The following is a 27,313-nucleotide window of genomic DNA, read 5'->3' as shown; positions in this document are numbered from 1 at the left end:
GAAAGAAATGCAAGATGGGAAAGGGAACAGGAAAGAGAAAAATTGGAGAGGAGGGGAGGGCAAAGGGGAGAAGTGGCCAAGGAAAGGGAAATGGAGAGAGACAGACAGAAAGACAGAGAAAGAACTGTTTCCCCTTTTATGAGGAAAGGGAGCCTTCAGATCAGGATGACTTAGTTCAGCTGTGCAGGCCTCTTAATACCCATGAACTCGCAATTAAATGCGGAAGTGGCAGACAAGAGGCAAGCTGAAAGAAGATATTGTTTAATACTGGGCATTGGAAGATGCAGGGAAAACTCAGAAGATGGGCAGAGCCCAAGTCATGAATAAGCACTCGGTTTCCTGGGTTTCTGTTGCTGGTGGGAGGAGTGCTGGAGGCCTCTGTCATTCAGAAACACTGCAGTGGCAGAGGCCCTTTGTCCTTCTCCCCTGGATGCTGCCACAAAAAGAGGTTTTATTCAATTTCATGGTGCTGAGTCGACAGGCCTCTTTCTACTAAGCGAAGGGTTTCTTCCCCAGGCCAAGATCTGAGGGCTTTGCAGAAAGGCTTTGCAAACCTCGATTGTTGTTTGGCTTGGAAGTACATTGTTTGCTGATTGAATTTTTCTTGATCATTTGCCCAGATAACCTCAACTGGTTCCTATTTTGCTTTGGAAAATTACATGTGCCTGATCAGTTTTTCCTGGATTATTTTACAGTATGGAGACGCCCAAAAGGAGTCAGGACTTGTTACTTTGTGGGCTGGCCATAAGGTTCTAAAGTGTTTCTGTTTTCTTTTGGGTTACAGGGTAAAAGCTTACCTACTCTCCCAGTGACAGTTTGCACGTAATTGTGTGTTTCTAGTAACCTCTGCTGGCTGTGGAAAGGTAATCCCCAATCATTCCTGTAAGCCCATTTTACCTGTTGATTCTGGCCAGAAGGTAAATTATTTTAGTCGAAACATCAGTTAAAGCTTTGAAAGCATTTTGGAATTCTTTAGGCTGGAAGATGCTGTGTGTGTGAGGTTCCTGGGAACCAGGGGCAGAGTGTGTTTTGACAGGATAGGATAAAGCGATCACATTTATTCCCATCGCATACCTTTTGAGTACTGGAATGGGAAAAGGTTTTCTTAATGTTTATGAAGACCTTAGTGGAACACAGAGGATGCTTTGCTGACTTTAACAACATCTAATCTACAAAATTCGTAACCTGTGAGAGCAGAGTGAGGCTTCTCATGCTATGATCTGCTAAACTCACCGAAGTAAAGGAGATTTAAGTTCAATAAGGACTCAACAGAAAGTGCACGCATTCCTTGGGATCAAACCTTATCTCACGAATCTGTGGCAGGCATCTGAAATGCTCATGTATTAAAGATGTTTCTGTAAACTATATTTCTGGGGTTTTTTATTACTCTAAGGATTAAAGCAATATTCAGATTATAGCATGATTTAAACAGAAGTGTGTGTATTATTAATGGGGACTAGGATGAGTCCCAGCTTGCAGAGTGTGAAAGTAGGTCGTTCTGACTCCGCTGTAGCATTACAGCTCCAACTCCAATTTGCCTGAGCATCTAAAACTGGGCTGAGGAGAGCTCTTGAATGGGGTGGTTATTTTGATAGCCTCTCTGACTGGTACTGTCATAACATTCTGCCAGTTCCTTTTAACTTGGTTCTCTTCCCAAGGTTGTATCTGTTTGGTGGTTTGGAATTGTTTAGAAGGTTATTTTATTTCTTTCACGTGTACAGGGTTGGATTCGAGAGGCTGACCTGTGTTGGTCCTGCTGTGGAAGGGACCACAAGCAGTTTTTCCTGCTATCATTTGGCAGGGAAGAGATCCAGAAAGCTGGTGCAAAGCTAGTAGTTCTTTCTGTTACTACAGTGATGTGTGGATTAGGCATTGTTGTAAAGGAGATATTTGGCTGCCTGACACCAGTTGTCTGCAAATTGTCTCTACAATGTGAATGGAGCTGGTAACTCTGCATTTATAACTTCTCCCAGTCAAGTATACTGGCACTGGATAACACACTGCACTACGCACTATCACATATAGATTCCTAGTAATTTCAAACGTTTGGTGGGACCAGCTTTTTTGAGTTTCTGATTATGTGCCCAACATACCTTGCTGTGCATTATAACATGCTCTCTCACACCAGCAAGGTACACGCAGGCATGACTGGGAAAACCTGTTGAAAACTTCACCTCTTGGATCAATATGAGCTTTAATCGCAAACTATGAAATGATTTGAAGCCTGGGAATGATGTGCAGTATTAAGCGTGACATTTTCTTTGGATTGGAGGTGCCCCTAAAAGTTTTATGGAACATTTCAGGTCTGCAGAACTGGATCAGTAATCACAGAACACTGTGTTTTAAATCATTATTGCTATCAATATATGCCTATTGCTTGTAGTCAACACTGTTAGACTTGGATGGAATGTGAAATAAAGCAGCTCCTGACATTGAGACTGCTTGTGTCTCCCAAATTTTTGTTTCTGGTTAGGGGAAGCATTGCTGGGAATCTTAGAGCAGTTCATCTCTCCCATCATTTCCAGCTCTCAGTACTCCTGGATAATTTGGTGATTTGGCCCTTGTGCAAAGATTCCTGTTCAAGGGAAGAAGCGTCTGTTTATAATGTTTATTCCTTTTTTTGTTTTCAAGCATATGGAAAGAATGTGGAATAAATAATGTTGAATAAATTTACTCTGCACTGTCATCTCTATGATTTAATCATGAACTACTGGGGCTGCATTGTGCTTTGCTGGCACGAATGTTTTATCCCATGAGGCCTTTCAGGCTCCTGCATGAGTTTGCTGCCTAAACCAAATCCCTGGAAAGGATTATTGCCCCATGGTATGCAGCCATTTTACTGTTTCTCGAAACATTCAATTCCAGTGGCTAGTTCTAGTTCTGGTACTGTGACCAACTGGCCAGCACGTAACCTGTGATTCTCTGAGCAGAAAGAGACTGGTGGGAACAGACAGCAGATTCATGTGAGGACAGGACAAAATGGGAAAAAGGACAAGACTTTAGATTCAGGTGGGAATCAAAGACAGGTAGAGGAAAAACCCATTTTTTTTTCCTAGCAAGATTGATTGCACATTGGCAACTGGAGTTGACATGTGACAAAGATCTGTCTTGTGGCAGTCCTGCACCAACAGCCACATGGTAGCACGGTAAAGGAGTTACAAATCAGACAAATTCCAGCTCTCCTACCTTCAGTTGGACTCTGTCTTTTACACTAATGTAAACAGATGCCCTTTCCTCTTTTATTATTGTTTCACTGGGATGTCAAAATAAGGAGACAGGAATTCTTTTCTTGGTTTGGGTAATATTTCTTTTTCTTTGTAGACAATAAAGCTGGTAAGAGCCCAGTGTAAAGAAAAATAGTATCACAGTAACGACGTGCATTGTGTCCTAGCAGGACTGAGTAGCATAGTGTAGAATACAAACAGATGCATTATCTAAAACGCCCCTGGTAACAGCACCAGCATTTTAAAAACATATACACGTAGGCATGTTTAAATGGGGAAGTAGGGAAAGATGGCAAGGAAAGCTGATTAGTATCAGCTGACATCTTGGTAGAGGCTAGGGCAAGCTCTCAGAGTTGGGCTGAGTGAAGTGGTGTAATGGATACAGATTGTCCTCTACTGTAAATTGGCTGAATTCTCTGTTGGATTCAGTGCAGAGAGATGATTCTGGCCCACACTTTTCAGGAAGGAACTATTTCTGTCAGAGGCCAAAGCACAGTCATAGTATACAAGGAGAGAGATCCAGCACTGCAAGTTAGTGGGACTGAGTGTTCTGTAGCCTGGACAGGCAGTGTTAAAGAGGAAATGTTGCCTGTTCATGGAACACTGAGTAAGGGGCGCATCTGCATCCTAACTCCGCGTATCTAGGTGGGATAGGGTACGTGATAGACTTTGCGTGTAGCTCAAGTGCAGATTCAGTGGAGCTTAGTAATGTCGCACCATAGTGCACGTTATCTTTCCTGCATTCTTTGTTTCATGACTGTAGCAACTCCCTCATTTTCTCCTGGGAGTTTGCATCCTTTTGAATATGTAGACCTGACCAGCCTCACGTATATGGGATGTGTGAATAAAATCTTCCAGTTGAAACACCTTACCCCAATTCTCTCTGGAAAGGTGATCGCCTTCAGTGATTCCTCAAAATGGCCCTGACTTAGTAGTCCTGTTGGCATTTGTACAAAAAATTCAGGCTACTGTGAGAACAGATACATCCATCTTTATCTCTGCCTGAAGAATACAGGGCTGCTGTGTATTGGATGGGTAGTCGTGAGATCTCAGGTGTAAGTGGAATGAATCTTGTGTTCCCCTTTTGATGGATTTAATTTTCTAAAGTGTGAATGATCTTTTTTATCAACATTTGAATCCTCTCAAAAAAAAATTTAATAAATCTATGAAATCTGTTGCCGAACAGACTTTTCTCTAAGGATTAAGTAACTAGGGCAGTAGAGTGGGATATAAAGGGTCAAGAAAACACATTTTTCACTTTGTAATGTCTGGTACAAGTTCTGGAGTCACCTGGGTTTTAGCTGGGAAAACTCTGAGCAGAATGTGATTTGGTAATTTTGTTTAAGTCCTGAGCGAACTATCAGGTGTTCTTTGTTCTTGTGGCACATGTATTTTTTAACAATCTGATTCTTTCTTGATTAAATCTGTGTTGTTTTGATACCCCTATAATGCCTTTGAAAGCTGAAGCACAGCAATGGGCTCACTTAGCTGCTGTTGGCTGGAGCTCCCTTGGCATTCACTGTCGCTCATCTGTTGTCGTACATTATTCAGAGGCAGTCGAGTGGAGACAGTTTTATACAAGTTCACAGGAAGAAAATGAGGGCAAATCTCCAGGAGATGGTTCTGGCTGATACTAAGTTCTCCCAGATGAGACCACTGCAGAGAAGAGCTGCTCAAAATGATTGCATTTCCTTCTCATAAGTTACTTGTTAAAGGACACCAAATCAAAGTTAGCTCAAGAATAATGCAGAGAAGTTTTTAAACCCTCATATATTCCTTGCATCTTAAAGACTTTTTGTCATTGTTCTAATGCAGTATTTACAAGGTTTAAAATTGTGTCTGCAAAGGTAATGATAAATAATAAAAATACTTAGCAAGACCCCAGGGTTTGGAACTGAATCACAGCTGCTCACAGGATTTATCTATCTAAAGTCTAAAGAAGTGTCTAAGTCTAGAGAAGAAAGGGAAAAACTAGAGAGTTAACCCTGATCACAACCTGAGATAGATCACCATGAAGTTTTGGCACTGATTCTAAGGGCAGCCAGAGGAAGTCTTAAGGTGATATGTAAGTTACAACCTGGTCTAAAAACATCACGGGTGGAATGTATCTCCTTATGTGATGTTGTTTCAGTATTTTTTTAGTGCATTGTCTTTGCTAATACTTTTGGGTTGTGGGGGGTTTTTTGGCAAGGTGCCACAGCCTCGCCAGCAACTATTTTTCCGGGGGAAAAAAAGAGATAATTTTGGCTTAGTAGTCTTCCTGAAGAAGCTTTGTCAAGTATTGAATTAAATAAAATTTCATAATTAGCCCTGTCTGTAAAAGGAATATGGCACCTGAGTCGAGTCAGTGACCTAAAGATCTCATCTAACAGCCACTAGTACTGATGGGGATATTTTGCATAATAGACTGGCTCTGACCTTTAGCTAACATTCCCCAGGTATACTGCTTTCTCTTGGAGTCACTTGGGCTGGAGGATGGTTTCATATCTGCAGCCTTGTTCTGCATCCAAGACAGCATAGGTGCTGAGTATTTAATGATAACATTGGCATATGCAAACAGATCTAACCTGTATCATTGTTATTTTATTATGTAGCCCTATATTTTACATTTTTATTGCTTGCAATTGAATTAATTCCAGTGAATGTCATTTCACTGGGTCAAATGAAATCAAACAAATAGGATGCTGCCCACAGACATTTTGGAGCCTTCTTCAGTCTTCCCTTATTCCCTTTTCCTCCATCCATGTATCTTGCTAGAATAACTTCTGGATCAACTGTGTGTTTCCAGGGGAAAAATTAAAAAAGGTGTTTTGAATTCTAAATCATATTGTGGCCAGCAGGCTGCTTTTGTTAGATAGCTTTGATTTCACGTGTGGTGATGTTCAGCACTCAGTTGACCGCTGTATGTTGCTGCTAGAGATGAGTAAGAGGTGTTCTTTGCAGCCTAGTAGCCAGGAGAGAGGGAGACAGACACAGGCCCTTCTCATCTGTGATCTTTAGCAGAGAGCTATCAGTTACTGGAAAGGGGATGTGATCTTGTAGTTACTGCAACAGAAGAAGCTGGACTTCCTGTGCTCTGTAGTTCAGCAAGAGAATTATGCTGTAGTTTGGATCACTTTTCTGTGCAGAAAAGGGTTTTTTGCACTCCTTGGGGTTTCATAATTTCTGCATAAAAGCTTATTTTTTCCCATTTTTCTATATTCTTTTCATTGGATCAGAGTGGGTTCCCAGGAAGACTGCAAGTAATTCCTTTAGAAGGAGCTTCGAGCAGCAGTCTTGAGGGAAAATTCAGCACATTGTGTGTAACCAAATGGTCTGCTTTATAGTACTGACTGACTTTCAATGTTCCCCTCTGCAGCACAGATACGTGCTTGCAAAGGGCTGGAATGATGGTGAAACTGCACTGAGGTATTAGGAGAAAGAAGCAAGTCAGGAATGAAGCAATAGAGAAGGCAAACCAGTGGGAAATGGAGTGGGAACACTCTCCCCTTTTCATACACACTGTTAGGAATACTGGAAGTGACAGAAAAGGAAAGGAGCTGAAGGGAATACACACACAGCCTTGACTTTTGCTCATGGTCTACATATTTTTGCCTTTTCTTCTGAACTAGCCTTTCTTAACGTGCAAGCCAAGAAATGTGGCTACCCAGAAGCATCAGGTTTTCTGTACACAGGCAACATAGTCACTACTTCCCAGGAAGTAAAACTCTTATATGCTATTCCAATTTGGCTTTGTAAAGGAAATCATATGCTTCCAAACACAGAAAGAAGATATTCAACCTGATGGATAGGTAGGCTATGTCTGGCTTAGGGCATCAAAAAGTGCAAGACTTTTCCAGCCAACCCCCTCAGGACCTGCTCCCAGCTACTGACCAGCTGGAGGTCTTTCTGTTGTCACAACAGTCTTGGAACCGGTTTCTCATACCGTTTCCTCCTGTTTTGTATGACTGATTACTGTGGTAAATCTAAATCCTCTCACCCTGAAGGGTTAAAAGGGATTTCTCAAGAAGTGCTTTGTACCGCATCTCTGCTTGGAGGAGTCCTTCCTAGTGATTTCTTACAACTAGTAACTCAATTCAAATGGAAAGAGGTCTGAAATCCGGGGCCCCCACACCTATCAGGTAAGTACTAGGTCTCCCCCACTGAGCTCTGTATCTGAAATTATTCACAGCTTGGCCAGACTCTGCATACAGCGAATAACATTATCTCTGAATTGGTGTCTAGGCAGTGTCTCGCAGTCTAGCTCTCTCTTTGTCACCTCTGCTGGTAGATTCAAACGTCCTTGTAAATACTTATCACTTCATTGGCATTGCAGATTTGCTACTGAGGCTTGTACATCACTTCAGCAGGGGGAGGAGTAGGTGGGGGGTGGGTGTGTGTGTGGTCCAACGACAGGAGGAGTGCCCATCAGACGGCTTGGTACCTTTGCCTCTTTTTCCTTCTGTTATCCTGTAGGAGATATCACAGCACCTAATTGCTGAAGCAGATGTCTGGGTGGAACTGGCCTCTGAGTGCCAGCCTTTAGACCTACATGCGTAGGTTCAAAGCCACATCGTAGACTGTGGTGTAAATAAGAGTTGTGATGCTGGAGTATCCTGAGAAGCTAACCCTAAATTAGAGGTGTGGTTCTGAAGCTGTTCCCGTGGATGGAAAAGATAGGGGGAGGAGAGACTCGCATAACATGTACATTCCTGTTTAACCCCAACACTACTGGTTACTGTGTTACACTGGAGGAACTAGAGTGCAGAGTTAAAGTAATTTAGTAACCTCAGTGAGGAGGAAAAGAGAAAGACTTAGATGACATTGATCAGTGGTCTATAGATCACAGCTATCTGTAGTCTCCACTTACGAAGGTGAAAGGAACAGCACAGTGCTATCTCCTGGGGTGTACAACTGACTGCATGGCTTGGGCATCTTTGAAAGGAGTCAGACTGAAGCAATGCTGTATCCTTTTGCGAAAGAAGCTAAACTTTAAAGAGCCCAGATCAATTCCTCTAGTGTGTTGTGGAAAAATCCAGAGTAGTTATACTGACTGGGTAGAAATTATCTTCAGGGAAGTCAAGAGCAGAAGTTAGCTCAATGTTTTGCCCAGAGAGATTTGATCCCCCCCCCCGCCCCCCTGTAGGGGCAAATCCAGGTTACTATTGCATTCTGTACTTTGGCAAAAGAGAAGCTGACATGACTGCCATTTGTTTGTGTCTGTGCCGGCAGATGCACACACAGTGGGCAGGATAGACCATACATTTTTTCCTGTGGAACCCCCTTGGGATCCTTGAAGACTCCATGGGCAGAATGGAGTGACATAGAAGAATCAGGCCTTGTGATTTGCTGAATATTATGTGAAAATTGAATGCTCCCTGTCTTGCTTGGTTCAGAGGAACGATTGTGGCTGCAGTGAAGAAAGTTGAGGCGTGTTGCAGTGAGTGCAGGCATGTTACTCATTTTGGGAGGCCTTTAGACTCTCTGTTCTCTGCTAATGCATTTAGGGCTGTGATGCATTACAGGCTGAACATCTGGCTTGGTTTTTACAGGCATCACTGGAGTGTCATCTTCTCCTGAAGTGTTAAATTCCACAAAATACTGTAATCCAAGCCAAGCCAAGAACATTAACCTCTACAGCATCATGAAGCTTGAGCTTCACATGGCTGCTTGTGTAAGTCTGGAAAGCAAACACCACATTGTGATGCCATTAGGAATTGTAGAGGACTTAATAAGTCAGGTAGATAGTAACTCTCTCACTTCCTTCCATAGTAATGTTTTAGAAGTGTCTGAAAAGTACACCTCCAATCAGACGTTGTTGTTGGTATCTTATTTGTTTCGCTTCCATGCAGTTTTAGTGAGGCTGATGAGCTTTAACCTTGAGTGAGTACACCTGCATTTGAAAGGAAAGTTAAATTTCTCTCTACTTTGACCACCAACAAGATTGCAGATGAGTGCCTACAGCAGTAGTGGTTTTGGAAGAACTAATTTGTGATCCATGAAACTTCTTTCACGCAGTTGCCAAATGAGAAAAACATTAGGGCATTAATAGAGTGAGCTAAATTCAACTTGATGAGCAAATTTTTATATAATAATATAAAAATATGTAGACGAACAGATTTTAAATATTCTTTGCCTGCTCCAAGCCCTTGAAGTACCCAGTCTTCTCTTCCCTGTATTGTATTTGATTAACAGCCATACACAGCAGCAGGATGTAGCAGCTTGTGTCTTCTATTCACACGTGTCTTGTCCCAGGTGAGAACTACAACTGGTTTGCTGCTGAGATGGTAAATAACCAAATTACAGAACGAGTCCCCTATTCCAAAAGGAGTAGGGAGATCAAAGTAAAATGTTGGACAAATGATCCTAAAAAGTATCACTGAAGGTTTACTGTACTCGGATAATGCTGAGGTGATCAGCTCATTGTTCTGGTACAAAGCTTCTTGTCTTGGCTACCAGAACGTGGCAGTCATTGAGAAAAGATGGCACTTCTGAGGTATGAAGGCCATTAGTTTTACAGGAAAATCTTGAAATTATTTTGCCCACGGTATTAATGGAATTCTAATCCTCACTGAGGCAACTCATGATGTCATCTTACTTTTTCATAGATAACCTTGATTTTTTTTCCTCCCAGCTAAAGAAAAGGGAAGTCTCATTTTCTTAGGAGTATGAAGTCAGTTTGAGCAGTTCTGTATGTGCAGCCCTTGCGAATGTGTGATTATGTACATAATAGGATCTCTGGGCCTCTCTAATTTCCTCTGGAAGTGATTTCCCATGAGCTGAGATGGATTTTAGTAAAGCAGAGAGAATGCTTGCAACAGGGAGCCTCTTGAATGGGAGCTTTTGTACAGGTACAACATGAACAAAGGAAAATGGTAAATTGACATAAGCATGTCTCTCTTCATCAAAGGATGATTTGGTGTTGTATTTACCAACAGATTCTGAGGTCAATTCTTTGCTAGAAACAATGGATCTGTTACTCAAAAGCCAATTCTATAAACAAAATTTAATTAGCAGCTACAAATGACAGAAAGATGTTAAATAGATATATGTTTAAACCAGTGAATTAAGGAACTTAAAGCTGATCACAAGAAACGCATGGATCCTTCACTTGTAAGCCAGAGGAGCCATCTGAAGAGAAAAGACAAGCAAAGAAAGAAGGAGGTTTAGCTCAGTCAGTCAGACCCCAAGGGCCCTTCTAAGAACTAACGTAACATTGGATGAAGCCGTATGAATCTGTACTGGCTGCGAGAGTCTGGATCTCGCCACAGCCCTCACCGTTCTGTCCTGTCCAAGGCAGCATCTGCTTCCATTTTGTTTAAAAATAAGCCACAACTTGTCTTCTGTAGGACGAAAAAAAAAAGAACATCACAGCATATAGTTTGGAGATGTCTGTATGAGAGTCTGCCTAGAGCGTGATCAACTTGAGTAGCGCAAAAAATAGTTTATAAGCTATTATATATTGCAACTAGACTGCTGATGATTGCACTAGTTAGTTCAGCTTGCACAGGTACTCATACATTGCTAAACGCAGCATAGATGTACTACTGAGTCTGCAGAGAGCCTGAAAGGGTAGATCTGAGGATGAGAAGTGCTGCACTAACTGTGGGGACGCTGTTGATAATGGCAACTGCGTTAACATGTTCCCTGAGATGTGAAAGAAGGGGAGGACTAATCTGCAAAGTTTTTTGTGAGCAACATCTCCTTGGTACCATGAGTAGATGACATGTGGAGATGCCACTATTTGTTTCTAAACAAAGTATGGTCCAGTTATTTGGATGGTGTATTCCAATGTAGCCCTTTAAGAGAGAGAGGCATGCTTTCACTCCCCAGGCAGTAGGAGGTGGTGAAGGTAGCTTATGTTTTGCACTGGTTTCCTCGCCCTCCCAGCAAACATGTCCCTAGAGCCACAGCTGTTCAGGAGGCAGTGGACAGTGGGGATAGATCGTATAACCAAGGTCATTGAAAGCAGTCATACAAAGTGTTCTGTATTAGAAAGGAAAAACATCCAAGTAGCTACCTGAGTTTCAGAGCAGTTTGGTGTCCAGCAGGTATCGCTGGTGTCACTGAGCAAATGCATACTCAGGGTGTTGGAAAATTAGATGGATTTCTGAAGTTGATTGGAGCAAGTGAAAGTTAGTTTTCTATTTTGGAAACTGCTGGCTGGCCTAAACCCTTGCTTCTATGTTATTATTTGTTTCTTTATTAGTACAACTTTTTATTCTTTAATACTCAATTTACAGGTCATCATTAATACTGACTTTCAGTATTTTTGTTACCATGGGAAAAAGGTTTGCATCTTGAAAACAGTCTTCACTTCCTAAGTGTGTAGTGAATATGTATCTATTGAAGAGCGGAGTCTCATTGTTGTCCAGTGAAGTCCCTCTTAGTGTAAAAAATATGTAATAGAAAAGTCTGTACCAGTTTCATATTTATTAAAAAATGTATCATCTTGTGAAACGTGTATACATTAGGGCCTGACAATGTTTTTAATTATGAAAGCAATACTATAGAATATAGTATTTACTGAGAGATGAGAGACTGTATATGCTTTCATGCGGATCCTCTACAAAACGCTGTGTCCTCCACTGCTTGTTTTACAGAATTCAAGTTTAATTCTACACTAACCTCATTAACTTCATTATGCAATGCTCATCTCTTCCCGAGAGACCTGTCCATTGTCAAGGGCAGCTGCATTTGCTTATTACAAGAACCTCTGTCATTAGTAGTATCAATCCAAAGCAAAGCTCTTAACAGAACCCCAGTTTACAATCATAAATCAATCCAAGTTTCTTTTGTAAGTGCAGTAGCAATATATAGCTTTGGATGCCGTGGTGGGCGGGACTATATGGGAGACAGTCCTCCACGAACTTCCCCAACGTGAGTCCTTCCCACGGGCTGCAGCTCCTCACGAACTGCTCCAGAGTGGGCCCCTTCCAGTGGGTGCAGCCCTTCAACAGCGGGCTGCTCCGGCGCGGGTCCCCGCGGGGTCGGAGCCCTGCCGGCAGCCTGCCCCGGCGTGGGCTCCTCTCTGCGCGGGGCCGCAGGTCCTGCCAGGAGCCTGCTCCGGCGCGGGTCCCCGCGGGGTCACAGCCTCCTTCAGGGACACCTGCCTGCTCCGGCGTGGGGTCCCCCACGGGCTGCCGGGGGATACCTGCTCCACCGCCGACCTCCCTGGGCTGCAGGGGCACAGCCTGCCTCACCGTGGGCTTCCCCGCGGGCTGCAGGGGAACCTCCGCTCCGGCGCCTGGAGCACCTCCTCCCCTCCCTCGCTGACCTTGGTGTCTGCAGGGCTGTTTCTTTCACACGTTCTCGCTCGTCTTCGGCTCCAGTTGTGCGGGGTTTTGTTTTTGTTTTCCCTTCTTAAATATGCTGTCCCGGAGGCGCTACCGCCGTCGCTGACGGGCTGGGCCTTGGCCAGCAGCGGGTCCCTCTTGGAGCCGGCTGGCACTGGCTGTGTCGGGCACGGGGGAAGCTGCTCGCAGAAGCCGCCCCTGTAGCCCCACTGCTTGCCAAGCAATCTTGCCATGCAAACACAATACAGATGCTTTTACCCTAAGGGCTGCTACTTATATATATTTTAAATTGGTTTTCCCCCACAATTGGCTTCTCTACTAGGTGGAACAATACATAGAGTTTTGACTTGACAAATCAGATCTTATTTATATTCAAGATGAATGGATAAAACTGAGAATCCTACCTCTGTGGAAATTTGCGTGTGTCTCAAATATTCTAGTACATTGCTATGAAGCAGACTGAGTGTCCTACATGCAGAGCTAGTTGAAACTCAGATCCTGCAATTCAGATAGATCCTTTTATGTTAATTTCTAATATTTCAGAAATATTAGAAGTCCCAAATCAGGACTAACTGGCTAGCTCTAATTATGAGAGTAGTGGGTTCTAACATGGAGGATGAACCCACATTTCTTTTGCTTGTTGTGGAGATGGGTTACAAGTTGCAGCTGTACAGGAGCTACAGCTCTTAATGACAGACTGGCTTTTGCAACATGATTCCATATCTGTCTAGGCCACGGCTTCTTTTTTAATCATAGAATTTATATTTTGCCAAATCAGAGTTATTGCTACAGGTAATTGATGGACAGAACTAATACCTTTTAATGCTTACGTAGTAACTAGGACAACAGAATGTGAGAAGTAAGCAATGCAACGTAAGACCTTGGTCTCAGTCCGGGACAGTTAATTGTTGTGTTGAGGGGAAAGCCTAAAGTGTCTTGCTATTACACCATCCTTCTGGGTCAAAGGAACTTTGCTTCTTGCCCGCTGCGGAGAGGGGTGATATAATTTCACCAGTCCTCTCCTTCTGGTACCATATACTACCAGTGCACTGGAATTTCTCACGTACAAGCCAATCTAAAATCTCTGGGGAAGGAGACCCCTCACATCAGAGATGGATTCAACTTTCTAGGCATGTTTCCAAGACTCAAGTGTTACTGAATGCTTTGGTAAGAACTCAGAGCTGACATTTCTCTGGGAGATGGTAATGAAAGGAAGGGGGTGAGAGGCGGCTGGTTTCCTTAGGAACACAAAGGCTTTAATCATTCCCATTCTGCATTCTTGTCTTGGTTGCCTGTAACATTTTATATTGATTTCAGGATTCTTTTGCATTCACTGTACTGCGATAAAGAGATTTGTGAGCATTTGACTAATGTTCTGTCATCTGATGTATGTTATGATTAAAAATCCCTGGATTGTTTTGAACGTCTCAGTTTGATTATCAGAACAATTTATAACGCTGCTTCTTGAAAGTAGAATTGATTTTTCTAGGGACATCTGTGCTGATCTTACTTATAACAAAATTTAAATAGTATGCACACTTCTCCTTTTAAGTACTCTGAGCACTGTTAATTTTGCTTGCATTTAATAGTCAGATTTCCTGTGGCTTCTTTTGTGGGTACTGAAGTTGTAAGTGCATTTTTGTTGATAAGACTTCAGAAATAGCAAGAAATGCAACCCATCAGTGAAAAAGTCTGCTGTGGAATATCTATTAATTCCTACTACTAGGAATATCACTGGCAATTGGGAGACTTACCTCAGTTTTCTGTAGTTACTGCAATGTAAAACTGATGCTTCTGGGTCAGTGACAGCTTATGTTGCCATGTGACACTTTGGTAACTGAGCCTGTCTTTCTTTGTGAGGGAGGCTTTCAGCTCCTCATATTTCTTCTTAGTGGGTGAATACTGAAGAGAGCACTGAGGAAGTAAGTTTTCATCGCGCTGTTTAATGTGGCAACAACTTTGGAGACTCTAGGGAATCCTGAAGTTACAGTCTGATCATGTCACAATTCTTCTAGCTCCCAGAAGGGAGAGTTGCTGAACTACCAAGTGCACTGTCGAGACGTTAACTTCGGTATATTCTGCTGCCAGATAAATGTCCAAAGCCAGTCAGGCATGTCTGATGCTTTCATTTTTGTTAGTTACATGCCCCGAATCCTGGGAGTGCCGGAGATTCACGAGGGAGAGCTTAATGAACTTCACGAATCCTCAAATTTTAGAAATAACATCCTTTTTCACCATCTGTATATGTGGTCCTTAATGAATAACAGAAGAGCTTTGGAACAAGAGATGTATCTTTTGTGAGAGGGTTTGTAGGTAGCGTAGATTATGGTTGCTATGTGAGAGTGAGGGCTGGAATCCATCTCTGTGTTGCTATGTGACAAGTGTCACACTACACCCGAGCAGTAAAGTCGCATATCCTATTCAAAACGGCTTTCCAGATTCCACCCCATAAATAGAACCTTTATGGAGCCTTTCATAACTGGAACTCCTCAGGAGCCAGCACCATTGCAATCAGCACATGCTAGTAGGTTACCTCAAGCTATGCAACTGGGCCTTGAGCAGGACCTTGAATCAAAGGAACGGTTGGCAGTGTTATGCAAATGTCAGCCGGACAGAGGCTCATGCTTTTTGGTGCTCTCATTGTGACTTGAAGCGGATATTGAAAGGCTGAATAGAGCTGAACTGTGACTTCTTGTATTATTTTCACATAACCCTTATGAAAAAGTATTAATTTCTTCCTTTTTCTCCCAACCTCTGCCACTCTTTCTCCTTACGTACAGACTGTCACTTTAATCCTTGTTTGCACAAGCAGATGTGTTCCTGTAACATGAGAAGTGATTTTAAACCAAACCACTACTCTTATGCAAACCTCTTTTAGCAGCGGTTGTTTGCAGTTTAGCTTAGACCAACTGGGAATGGTTTAATCTGATGTAAGATACTTCCACAGAAATCAAAGCATCTACGTAGATGTTTGCACCTGCTTAACTAAATTCCTTTAAATCAACAAGAACAAAATACTGGCCTTTCTCCACATTTGAAAAATATCATACTACTTCATTGCCATTTAATGTCTAGGTATGAGTGAATGCTTCAGCTCAGTTATTGTAGCTGCCTCATTTCTGGCCTCAGTGATAACTATGTTATTTTCTGTCAATTGTCCAGTATTTGCCAAAGTCAGGTCAATGTATCAGTTGATTGTTGCATCTTTGCCAACCATTAGCCTTAGCTTCCTCAGCAACCCTAGCAGTGAAACGCTAGTTTTGGCTCTGTGAAGGACTCTTACTAATTTAATTAAACCAGTGTAGACTTGTGTACATACAATTCTTTACAGGTACTGGATGAGCTAAGGAGGTTTAGGGTTTTGATAAGTACGCAAGAGTTCAGTGGCTTCTAGCTAAAGCCTCTTTGGACGTTTCTCAGTTGCAAAATTTGGCTAGAAGTTGCATGAATTATTATTTGGCTTTTTGTGATGTTGCCATGTTTCTGTAGTTACATTTTCAGCACTGGAGCTCAGATATGTGAACTTAAGGAGTAAAGAGGGAAAAAATAACTGAACATCATGCAATCAAAAATAATATTGACCACAGTCTCCATCTTGAAGATTACGTCTGGTGGCTTTTTTGGTCATCAGGCCTTAAATTAATTCTCTCACTGCTTTTGGCTCCTGAGCAAGCTGTCCTGTATCTGCTTGTTGAAGGTGCAGCTGTTCACAAAACTGGCTTCACTGGGATGCAAGTTCCTCTCTGGCATTGTTAGTGTAATTTTTTCTGGATTTGTATACTTAAAAACCTTATTCACAGAGATACTATGAAAATTCACTGCTGGAGGAAAATACACTGCAGAGGGTGCAAAATTGTGTTCTGTGTCTGATTCTTCTTTCTTTTTAAAAAGTAACTTCTATTTAGAACTTTTGTTGGCGATTTTATCTGTCCATCAGATCTTCCTACAGGAGATGCATTTCTCTGAGCAGAATTTTGATCAAATCATTTCAGCTACTTTTGCTTCATTCTGGAAATGCTAAAGTTCATGTTCACCCCCTTCTCTCCCTTTCTGCCTGAAGGGACATTTGATACTTTCCTTGAAGTTTTGTTTTTGTCAAATAACTAAGCATTTTGCTGTATTTGATTTAAAGGGAAATGTTAGTAAGCTGCAAGGCTGGTGGTGGTGGACCAGAATTCATACAGATATCTACATAAGCTTAATAATAAATGTTAAATTTATTTACATAATAAAGAATTGTAATAAATGCTGAATCAGGATTCTGCCAATTTATTGAGGAGCAAAATAAATCTCTCTTAGAAGAATCATTTCCCCTTAACACGAACACATAATGCCAGGTATACCAGAGTATTGTGTTGCAGAACATCGTACTGAGGATAGATTTCACCATTGGAGAGCAGTCCCTGTGTTTTCCCGTAACAAACTTAGTATGGAACCACTTGCAGCAAAAAAACCCAACTCCTATAGTAGAGCCATGAAGGATGAATAACAGAAATAGCAGCCCAGAAGAGCTGATAGTTCAGTGATGTGCTAACCAATAAAATGTCTTGCAACTATTCAGACTAGAGGGTCTGAGTTCTTAACAAAGAAAATAGTTTCACTGGTTTTCTGCACAGGACCAATTATGGAAAGAATAGGCTAGGAGGTTATCGCTTATTCGTCTTACATATTTTGTAATTGTCAGGCCAATAGTGTCCATGCTGATCTCTGTAATTGACTTAATCGTGTTCATGTTGGCAAACTGTTTTAATTTTCTATACCTTATGTGAAGAGCAACATGTTTCTATTGTTATTATTTTGTTTTTATTATTGTGTTTTTGCTTTGAAAACTCTTTGCAGAGGGCTGGGGGCTGTAAAAAATATGATCACTGCTTTTATAAAATGCTATGAGTACCTCTGAGGACAGACTCAAAAGAAAAGGAACATTTTTGTTTTTTCCTATTGTCATGGAATTTAATTCCATACAAATTCAATACAAAGCACAGAATCATTCCAGCAGCTGGTATTACTTCTGAGTAATAATACCTGTTTTTATCTCTTCTGTTCATAGATAAATATTTCCATCTTCATTACAGTGGAACAAGACGCGAACGCAGCTCAGTACTGCATTATCCTACCACTGGTACACTTTATGGAGAAAAGAATATAGTTGGCTCATGGTTTTAGCAACCAGCACGTTGATTGTATCAATAAGAGCCCAGAGATATTGTAGGACAAGGGATTTTAAGAGCACCTGCTTTATACAGAGAAGCTGTAAATCTCTGCGAGAGGCTTATCATTTCTGGTGTACATTGTGTAGAGGGTTTGGCTGTTCCGCAGGAAAAAATGCCACTTCCTTGTCCATGCAGCCAGTTCAGAAGCAACCTGTCATTCCTGAAGGATGATTTACAAGAGCCAATTGTGAGTGCATGTCCTACAAAAACTATCAAAACCACACCATGATAGAGTACAGGACATGGAAGGAATAACTTGTGAGATACTCAGCCAGTCACAGAATTGTCTCTGGCACATGCTTAGATGGGACAGGAGATTCCATGGTAATTGAAGTTTTATCTGGTGAGCCTGAGCATTTAAAACATCCTTGCATGACTCACTGGTACTGCCTGCCATAAACCTTCCGATAGTTAATGGTCACTGTAATGAGCCTTTGGACAACAGAGTATGTCTTTTAACCATTTATTCTGTGGTATATGTGATTGAGGCTAGTATATGTGAATGAATCTTATAAATTATGTTAACATTAAGGTTTTTTTGAAGGAAAAGGGCTGAAAAATGTTATTCCTACATTACTACTTTTTTGCTGAATTTGAACGGTATCAGTAGCTGCTGTGATGACTCAAAAGAAAGTGGCACATGGGAGATTTTTTTTGTATAAACTGTCCTTTTAGTTCTTGAATGCCAGGTGCGAGTCAGCAAAGGTTCCCCTTAAGGAAAGCAGCGTTTCCCTGCACATTTTGGGCAGATAACTTCCATTGCCTTGCAGTTCAGCCAGAGCAGCTTCTAACTCTATCTTGTTCAGTCATATCATTTTTACCTTTAAGAGCTTTGCTTTCCAGCCTGAAGATACTACAATGGAAAAATTATAATGCACTTAACTTAATTGTTCTTGGTGAGCAGAATGAGAAGAAGAAAGTATTTAAGTGTATTTGCCAGTGTCTTCAGATGCTTCTGTGGTATATACCTCAGTGATATATCATAAGGGATAAGCTGATTGATTTAATCTTCCGCTGATTGTGGAAGAGTTTTGAGGAGCTCAACTTCCACATTGTGATCAAGCAGCTTTCTGGAACCTGCTTTCTTAAGGACTACTTAAGCTACTCCATGAAAAATTGATGGTGACTGTCATGAATAGAAGGTACTTCATGTGCAAGACAGCTTCATTAGTAGGGGATGTATATTTTTGTGTCCATTTGTGAAGTGAAGAGTAGCTCTGTTTTGCCCTTGATTTGGTTCCCTTGTGTTATCCTGGAAGCACATTTTTTGAACCCCACCCCCTAACTCAAAGCTGATGCTTGATCCATTGCTAGGATGTGAGTTTTCTATTCTTTCTTCTTGGATCCTGTTTTCGTGTTCTCTTACTGGGTTTCCTTTATGCCTGGGTGCCGGAAGATATTAAAACTAGAGGGACCTCTATTTATATCTACTCCAAAATCTGTGTCTTAAACCAGTCCCTTAAGAATATAAGTAACTGAAAACAAAAGCTACTAACTGGAGACTGGAATGGCTCTGTGATTAGAGTGGCTGGACTGTAATTCCAGTCTTGCTGCTTGATTGTAGTTTGACTTTGTAATCCTGTCAGTGGCCTGCATTCCATGACAAGCTTGCTTCTAGTTTTAATTGTCCAGCCTTTATAGCCAGTGTCCAGTTTTCACAGGTGGTCACTGTTATGGCTTGTGTTCAAGGCAGTATGACTTTTGTCACAAGATTGGTGTCTCTTCTGCTTTGTTTCCCTATTGATCATGATTTAAGGGCAGCTCTGCACAAGGATGTTTCTGTCAGGATGGTTTCTGTGAAGGCTTTACCTTATTCATATCCTGTTTCTCTAATGACTCTCAGCTTACCATATAGTGTAGTTCCTACAACTTTGACATAGTTTAAAAGCAGATATCCAAGTATGTGTTCTTTTAAAATTTGTATATACAAAATGGGTCAAATGTGGAAAAACAAGATGGTAATGCAGTAAATAGATTTCCATGGACACTTTTCTAATATTTATTAGAAAAGAAAACATGTAAAGACCCCAATGGGGACCAGGACATAGATGCAATGGGTAATGGAAACAGAATAATAGAGACTTAGAGTTTAGGCTTTCTTTGGATTAATTTTTCACTTCAGTAACATATCAAGTCAATGGAGCACTAGGTAGGATTTCACCTATATTTCACACATGAAAGCAACTACCCTACCACCCAAAATTGGATGCTGAGTACATGGAGAAGAGGCGCCCTGGTGTTTGTTAAACATTACGATGTGAATGTCATATCTGGAAATTACCAGAAACTAGGAGAGTATACTGGTGGAATGAGCAGTTTGTACTTCCTGTCTTATACTTCTTCCTTCAGCAATTGCTCCTTGCTACTGTAAGAGATAGGATGGATAGGCTTTGTCTAAATCTGTGTAACGTGTATATGCTGTCACTGTGGGTGCAGAGAAATTATGCCATTTCCATTTTAGAAATGAGGAAATACAAATGGAGTAGTTGAAGTGATTTACTGCAGGTTGTAGGTGGCTTTTTCCACGTTATAAGTGGCAACGTTTTATTGGTGAGATTTAAATTTAGGCATTACTAGTTTGTCATTCTGTATTTAAATTTAACAGTACTGAACAGATTGTGACTAGAGAACAGTAAAAATTAACCCTTGACACTGAAGGACGGTGACTTTTTCGTCCGTGCAAAAATATTTTTCTCTGAACAATCGTATGTATTCTGGCAGAGGGTGAAGTAATTCCCTTCTATTGTGCTAGTCATGTTGATTTAAGAAGCTGAAGTAAAAACAAAGGGTAAGAATAAGCTGGACTCTCAGGAGAGAAGCAAATGAGAAAAAAGTCTCTTGAGACTTCCTGTGAAATTCTATACCCGAACAACAGTCTCGGACAACTGGAGAGAGGGAAAGTGTAGAGTGGGTTAGAGGAACTGAAGATGTATATCTGTTTATATACTTGTTAGTACAAAAACCCGTAAGCCTTCATACAAGCCATAAGTATTCTGGTTTCTGTTAAGTCAACATCCTTTTTAACCAGTTGTAAGTTGCATTGATGGTCTGACATGCAAGTCGTGTCTCATGATGTCTTACTGACAGGGAGTTCCCATGTTAAATGTCCTTCTGGGAAAGAGGTAGGTGGTGAATGCTTAGCTTGAAATTTGGAGATTCAAATGCAGAGAATGAAGCAAGAGGAACACATCCTGCCAGATCTTAAACCCAAGAGCATATCTTGGAGTAATGTGAACCAAAAGGCATAGAGCAGTCAAGTGCGTCTGCTGTCTTTAAAGAGACCTCCATGAACTGACCACATGGAGCCAGTGTGGGTTGTGTTTCCCGTCGTCATGAGGCCTGGGAGGAGACTGTCCCATCAGGAGAGCAGCTACCTTCTGATATAGAAGTGATGCATTTGCTTTCCTCTTGCCACTAAACTAGAACAAAACATCCTATCACATATTGTAAACCCAAAAGTAAGGATGTTATAACTGGGTTTATCAAAGAGCGAGAAAAGAAACAATGGAGCATAGAAATCTTGGCAGGGTATGTGAGTATGTTCCTGGACAGTGCTCATATTGCCACCATAACTTTTTTATCATGTCAAAGACAGCATTTAATTATGGCTTAGGACAAAATTAATTAATAATTTCTAGGAAAACGTTTAGGCATGTTCAAAATTTTAAGCAAAGGTTCTCTGGAGTCACCCTCTGAGATGTGGACTCAGTAGTTCAAACTCCAGTGCTGTCTCATGCCGGGGCAGTATGTGAAACTTTCAGGAAGAGTTGGCCTTCTATTCATGTCCCTCACTTCCTTACAGGTCTGCCTTTCTCCTTCACCCATATTCTCTATTGTTCCTTCTGCTGTTTCTAGAAAAGGCTGAAGGAAAGAAGTTTGAATTCTGGGAAGGAAATTGTCACTTGTGCTGTACCTCCTTTTAACAGGCCCTTCTGGATAATTGTGATTTCAGTGTGAAACACATACAGGTATCATGAAGCTATTTTGATGAGAACAGTGGGCTTCAGTATCTATAACATGTCTGTGTACATGCTGTGCTATGATTTTTTTTTTTTCTTTTACCTTTATCTACTTTTGGATGAAAGTTCCTCTCAATTACCTGAAAAGATTTAGTGTCTACCTATTTTAATATGATCAATGTTCTATTTGTTTTACAGATGCTTTGCATAGAGTTTGCTTGAAGCACACTATCCCTCACTTGCAAATTAATGGTGATTTATTAAGCTTTTGTAGGAAAGATGATAAAACCAAGAAGCACTTAAAAACAGATTTTCCTATAATAACCCTGTGGTTGTTTTGTGGCTTCAGCATTCAGATCTCAAAAATTAAATCGTTGAACTAAATGGAAATGTTTATTAAATAAAATACTTAGAAAATAAATGTCAGCATCTTCTGTGATGGAAGAAAGGCATTTCCTAGAAATTCATCTACTTCATTTGGGGAATAAGGCTTAATAATATTTGTTATAATGCTACCCTTAAAGTTATAATGTTATTTAATTAAAAGCAATGGATTTTGAAGGGAATACTAGGATAATGGGGAGATTTTTAAAGTATGGGACTATAATTAATCGTCTCAATTCTGAACAGTCATTAGCTTCCTGCCTTCTTTATAAAGTGCCAGCAGCACTATAATGCACAGGAGGACCTTGGATCCAGGGCCATGGGTTACATCTCAGAAGATTTCTAGCATCCTCACATGCATGGTTCATTCCTTTGAGTTCTGCCCTGAAGATAAAGTTTGGCTTGTGACAGTTCTTCTGTAATTAGAAGCATTGCTGGCAGCTCCAGGGCAAGGTGTAAGATAAAGGTGAGGTACCAGCCTGCCTCTCATTCAGTAATTGACAAGGCATCAGGAGTGATATGATGAAGGTGCTAGGTAAACTAGCACTAGGATAACGAGCCAGAAATCCCATCAGTAGGAAAGGGCTTGTCACCTTTAAGGCTGAGGTCAACACTTCTTAATTCTGTAGAATTATGCAAGTTCAGTCAGCGTGTGCATTTGAAACAGACTGATCCTTTGCTACGCGGTGCCAAGGAGGGAAGAGCAACCAATTAAGTGAGAGTCAATACAGTGAGCGTAGAGTAATTCACCTTGTCTGTGGTGTCTCACTCTGTGTGTCTGTATTGAAAATTACCCTTAATGTGTCCTTCCATGTGACCAATGCAGCTTTTCAAACTAACAAATAGTTAGTTTGAAAATATTTTGGTGACACTTTTGCATGCCCAAATGGCATTTCAGACTTGTGTTTTTGTGCTACTGGCATTTAGACACAGCAGAGTTAGGAGAGCACCAAGCCCTTTGTCAGAACAGGGAGAGGAAGTAAACCAGAAGGGGAAGGAGAGGGAAGCTGCAAGACTCTTCCTCTTAAGAATGTCTTAGGATCTCTCGAATATGTACATCACAGGCTGAGCCTTGTTTTTATGTTACTGGAGAGAAATGCCCATGTAGGAAGTGATGCGCTGCCCTCTTAATCTGTTTGTAGTGCTGAAGGGCTCAAGCAGCATGGCTGAGATACAGTGCTGGCATGCTGAGGAATTATAGAGTCTTTCTTTGAGGGAGAGTTCACTTTTGACCAATATGATGGGTGACCTCTCCTTGTCTTTCACTCAGGAAGGTCTCTCATTCTGATGGAGTTACGTGGAAGTAACAGTGTCTTCTTCATGTCACCCAGTTTTCTTGTTTGTAGCTCACCCAAACTTGTGGGATGGACACTTGCTGAAGATCCCCCAGTGCAACCAGTCCACCCGCACTGACCTTTGAAACTATATGGTAATGCATATATTTACAGTAGTATTTAATAAAGAGGCTCTGTACAGTTTCTATATCTAGCAAGCAATAGCAAAATCCTTTGCTTTTACTGTTTTCTGCTCCAGTTGCTAGAAGTCATAACACAAGAAATAACCATATAGACTTTTGTGGGTAGTCACATCTTGCCTTATGTTGCTTTCCAGAGCAGTAAGTGATTCCTAGCTGGACCGAGCCTAGAGTCACTGGAAAAGTATGAGAGCAGGCAGCAGCCTTTTCCTGTTGAGGTGTCTTGCATGGCCTTGAGGACAGTACTACTGGGCTGGAGGGGAAGTCAAAGGGAAAAAAACCAGCCACCTTGCCAGGTGTATACAAAGCAATTGCAATGCTGACTTCTTATGGGTTCCACTCAAATCTAGAGGCACTCATAGCATGACAGGCCATATTTTCCATCAAAACTGAAAAGATAGCAAGGATCAGAATCAGATTGTACTGAGGCAACTAGCTATAATGGTGATGTGTTTCCAGTTGTGAGACTTTTTCAGTACAGCATCCAGGCATGTGCATTGCCCTGAAGGAGGTTTTAGGTTTTTTGGAGGGGAATTAAAGAATAAGTAAAATAAATATCAAGACTTCGTGTAACATCCTATGCTTCTTACTTCCTGCTGTGGTTTCTTGGTGTTTTACACAGGTGTTTTCTATCACCTACTTTCTGTCTTTAGTTGGTGGCTGACAGCAAGGGCAAGCCCCTGTTCTTTGGCATGGCTGTTTTTATGTTGTCAGAAGTGTTGGTGTCAGAGCTGTGCATTGGTTTTTCAAGGTTCAGTTGAGAGCCCTGAAGATTATTTTGGTTATTTCTTGATTTGTTTCCCTTCTGCTTTCTATCTGGGAGACTAGCAGGGAATATTTTCCCTCTGGCTGAGCTTTCCTCCAAAGATATCCAGCAGAAGTTATGCCTTTGGCCACACCAAGGCCCTGACTTTGCCTGGCTCATAGCCCTTGTTGAGCAGACACAAAGCTGCATAAGTGCAAACCTTTTGCAGAGTGGGACAAGTTTATATCTGCACTGGCTTCCCTAACAAAACCAGCATAAGCAGCTCCAGTGCCAACTGGGGCTGCCAGCAGTTTGTCGTGTACATGTTAGGATAAAGCAAGAGGAATGACTTGGGTCTCACTGCTGATGGTCATGATCAAAACCAATCCCTCAGCGTAGGCAAGACCTGAGTTATGTCTCCAAGTCTTTCCTGTGCTTAATTGTGGAAAGCAGGAGCCATGCATCAGGAGTTGTGGGGCAGTTCCCTCCTGTCTCTGCTCTTTGCCCCTTGTTTTGTGCTCCAGTTTAACAAAGTGAGGAATGTCCCAAAGTTGAGAAGCCTAATGTACTATTGGGGGAGGGGGGGGGAACCCAAACCAAAAAACAACAGGGAAAATGAAACAGCGCTTTATAAAATAAAATGGAGAAATTTTATTAAGTACAGGGAAGGTCCTTAGATTGCTGAGAGGCAGATACTGTGTTTTGTTTGTAGCTTCATCACTGCTGAACTGCCTGTTACTTGTTTTAGTTTAAGGACAAGCAGGCTGCCATTTTAACAGGAAGAAAGCCACAGTGCTGAAATGAAAGGTGCTCCCTGTACTTGAGTGGATGGATGGAGAAGGCTTGACACTGAAGGCACGCATCTTTGCTTTTGAAAATTTTTGAGAAAACCCTGTGCCCTCCCCCTGCCTGAATGTCAAGCCATGCTGCTCTCTTACATGTACTTGCCACTGAATTACCATTTCTTCTTACGTACACACAAGCAGAGGGTTAGCCACAGGATGTTACAGTGAAACCCTTAAGCCTCTGTAATTTACTCTATAGTCTGAAAGTGTACACAATAGTAGAATAGTGTAGCAAATTCTCCTGTCAATTTGGGCTTGATGCATGCAGAACGGTCAACTGTCCTGCTCTACTGGGCTTCAAAGACAAAATGCAAATCTAAACTCCAGTTTAGACCAAGCATTGCAGCCGTGTCCTCACTGTCTCCCCAGTTTAACTTGAGTAGCTTAGTATGTCCTGGTGGAAGATGGGTGTGCTCTCCAGGGTTAGTAGTAGAACACATGAAGAGAGCTGTGGGTGCAGTAGCTTAAACAGCTCTAATTTGTGTCTAACTTGCTTATGTATATTAGCAGTAATGCTCAGGTGAGTGGGCGACAAGGCAGTTCAGGAAGCTAAGGTGGCTGTAAGGGACTGACTTAATTTTTGTGTGGTTAATGTTTGGCTGTTTGAGTTACCTCAGCCGCTGCAGTCAGGCTCCAATTGCCTAATTGCATAAACAGCAATGTTGGTACAAGGCAGAGGATAGGAACGTGCAGCCAAGGGCTGGTTGCAAAGCGGGGTTGTTTGTTGTAATTGCCTGTGGAATCACACCCTTTTTCCATCTTGCATTGCTTCTTTAATACCTAGGCTGGAGAAAACCACAGGACAGCTTTCAGTGTCAGTAGATTGAAATGGGAAGATGGGCTCTTTCCACGTCAGAGAAGAGTGATTTCCCCAGAGTACAGAGAGCAGGCAACTCTGCTTGGGCTGTTAGCAGAGAAGGAAGAATTGCAGTCCCACTTTTCCTCCTGTCTCTGCTTTATCCACCTTCTGTAGTGCATTTAAACACAGTTCCTTAACTTGCTACGTGGCTCAAATAAAAACAAAGAAGGTTTTAATAAAGGATCCTGTATTGAGGTGTTAGCTGTGGAGCATCCAGAACTCTTTTCATGGGGTCTTCACTGACAAAGAGGCTGAAACAAACCCTCTAGAAAAGATGTTGCCTTTCTAAGCTTTCAGGGTAATTTTTATATAGACTTATTCCTAAAAAGGTTTTATATCTATTGTATTTTCTTTGGGAGTGACCAACACTTTAAAACTCAAATGTCTAGATGCAATTTTGTATGTGCGTTTTGCCTTTAAGTTGGCTTATGCAGTTGTGCTTAGGTATGCAAATTGGATGTGTTTTTTCCTCTGAACAGTCAGCTATTTAGGCAAAGTGACTGTGTGAAAATACATCCACAAATGGAGCCTATTTGCAATTCAGGACCTCACACTTTATTTTGTATAAGTAAAATTGGTTACTGTTTTAATACAAAACTGAGTTAAAACAGGCATTTGTTTAATTGGCAGAACTTGAAAGTCCAGCTTTATTTATGTAGGGAATTCTGAGCATCTGAATAGATACACCACAAGTCATTGGCAATCTGAGACTGTTGCTTTTATTAAATTCTGGGGTGTTTTTCCACTCTAAATATTTTATTACAAATAAAAGCCTTGCTATATGTGAGCACTCAGTAACTGGCAATCAGTTGGGCTCACAGATGCAGTTAGGACTCTTGCAAAGGCTAAATTCAATCCAGTGTGTAAACATGGTGGATGAAGTGTTAAATAAGCTATTTGCTTTGGCCCAGCATGGACCTGAGCTTTGGCAGCATATTTAGAGGTTTGTTCTTTGGACTGGTAGAGATGGGTCACTGGGGGAAGTAGTGCCAGAGGTGACTGACGATGGACTTGGATGGGGAGCCACTGCACTGATGGATAGGATGAATGGCTGGAATCTCGGCTCCAAAGGGAACTCCTTGTGTGAATTTCTTGGCTAGACAGTAGGTGCTACTATTAAGCCTCTAATGAAAATGCAGCTGAGGGGAAAATATTTGGGAAGAGAAAATGGCAGCCTGAATGAATGGACTGCTAAATGCACCAGTCAGCGCACTGGTGCGTAGGTGGTGTGGTCAATGTCCTTTTCTTAGCAGGGACAATTCCTATGGCTGGATGGGAGTGGTGGGCAAAGCTGTATCTAATCCTAGCTCCAGGTCTGCAGCTATGAAGTACCTG

General features: G+C 41.6%; 1 protein-coding gene across 2 annotated transcripts in view; it reads left to right on the top strand.

The window, feature by feature from the left end:
• PREX1 (phosphatidylinositol-3,4,5-trisphosphate dependent Rac exchange factor 1) overlaps positions 1 to 27,313 on the top strand; it is a 178,082-nt gene that overhangs the window by 27,761 nt on the left and 123,008 nt on the right. The window lies entirely within an intron of this gene.

The sequence above is a fragment of the Phalacrocorax carbo genome, chromosome 14 (assembly GCF_963921805.1).
Source record: "Phalacrocorax carbo chromosome 14, bPhaCar2.1, whole genome shotgun sequence".
Taxonomy (NCBI): Eukaryota; Metazoa; Chordata; class Aves; order Suliformes; family Phalacrocoracidae; genus Phalacrocorax; species Phalacrocorax carbo.
The sequence above is the reverse complement of the archived record's forward strand: the minus strand, read 5'-3'. Positions and strand labels throughout refer to the sequence as shown.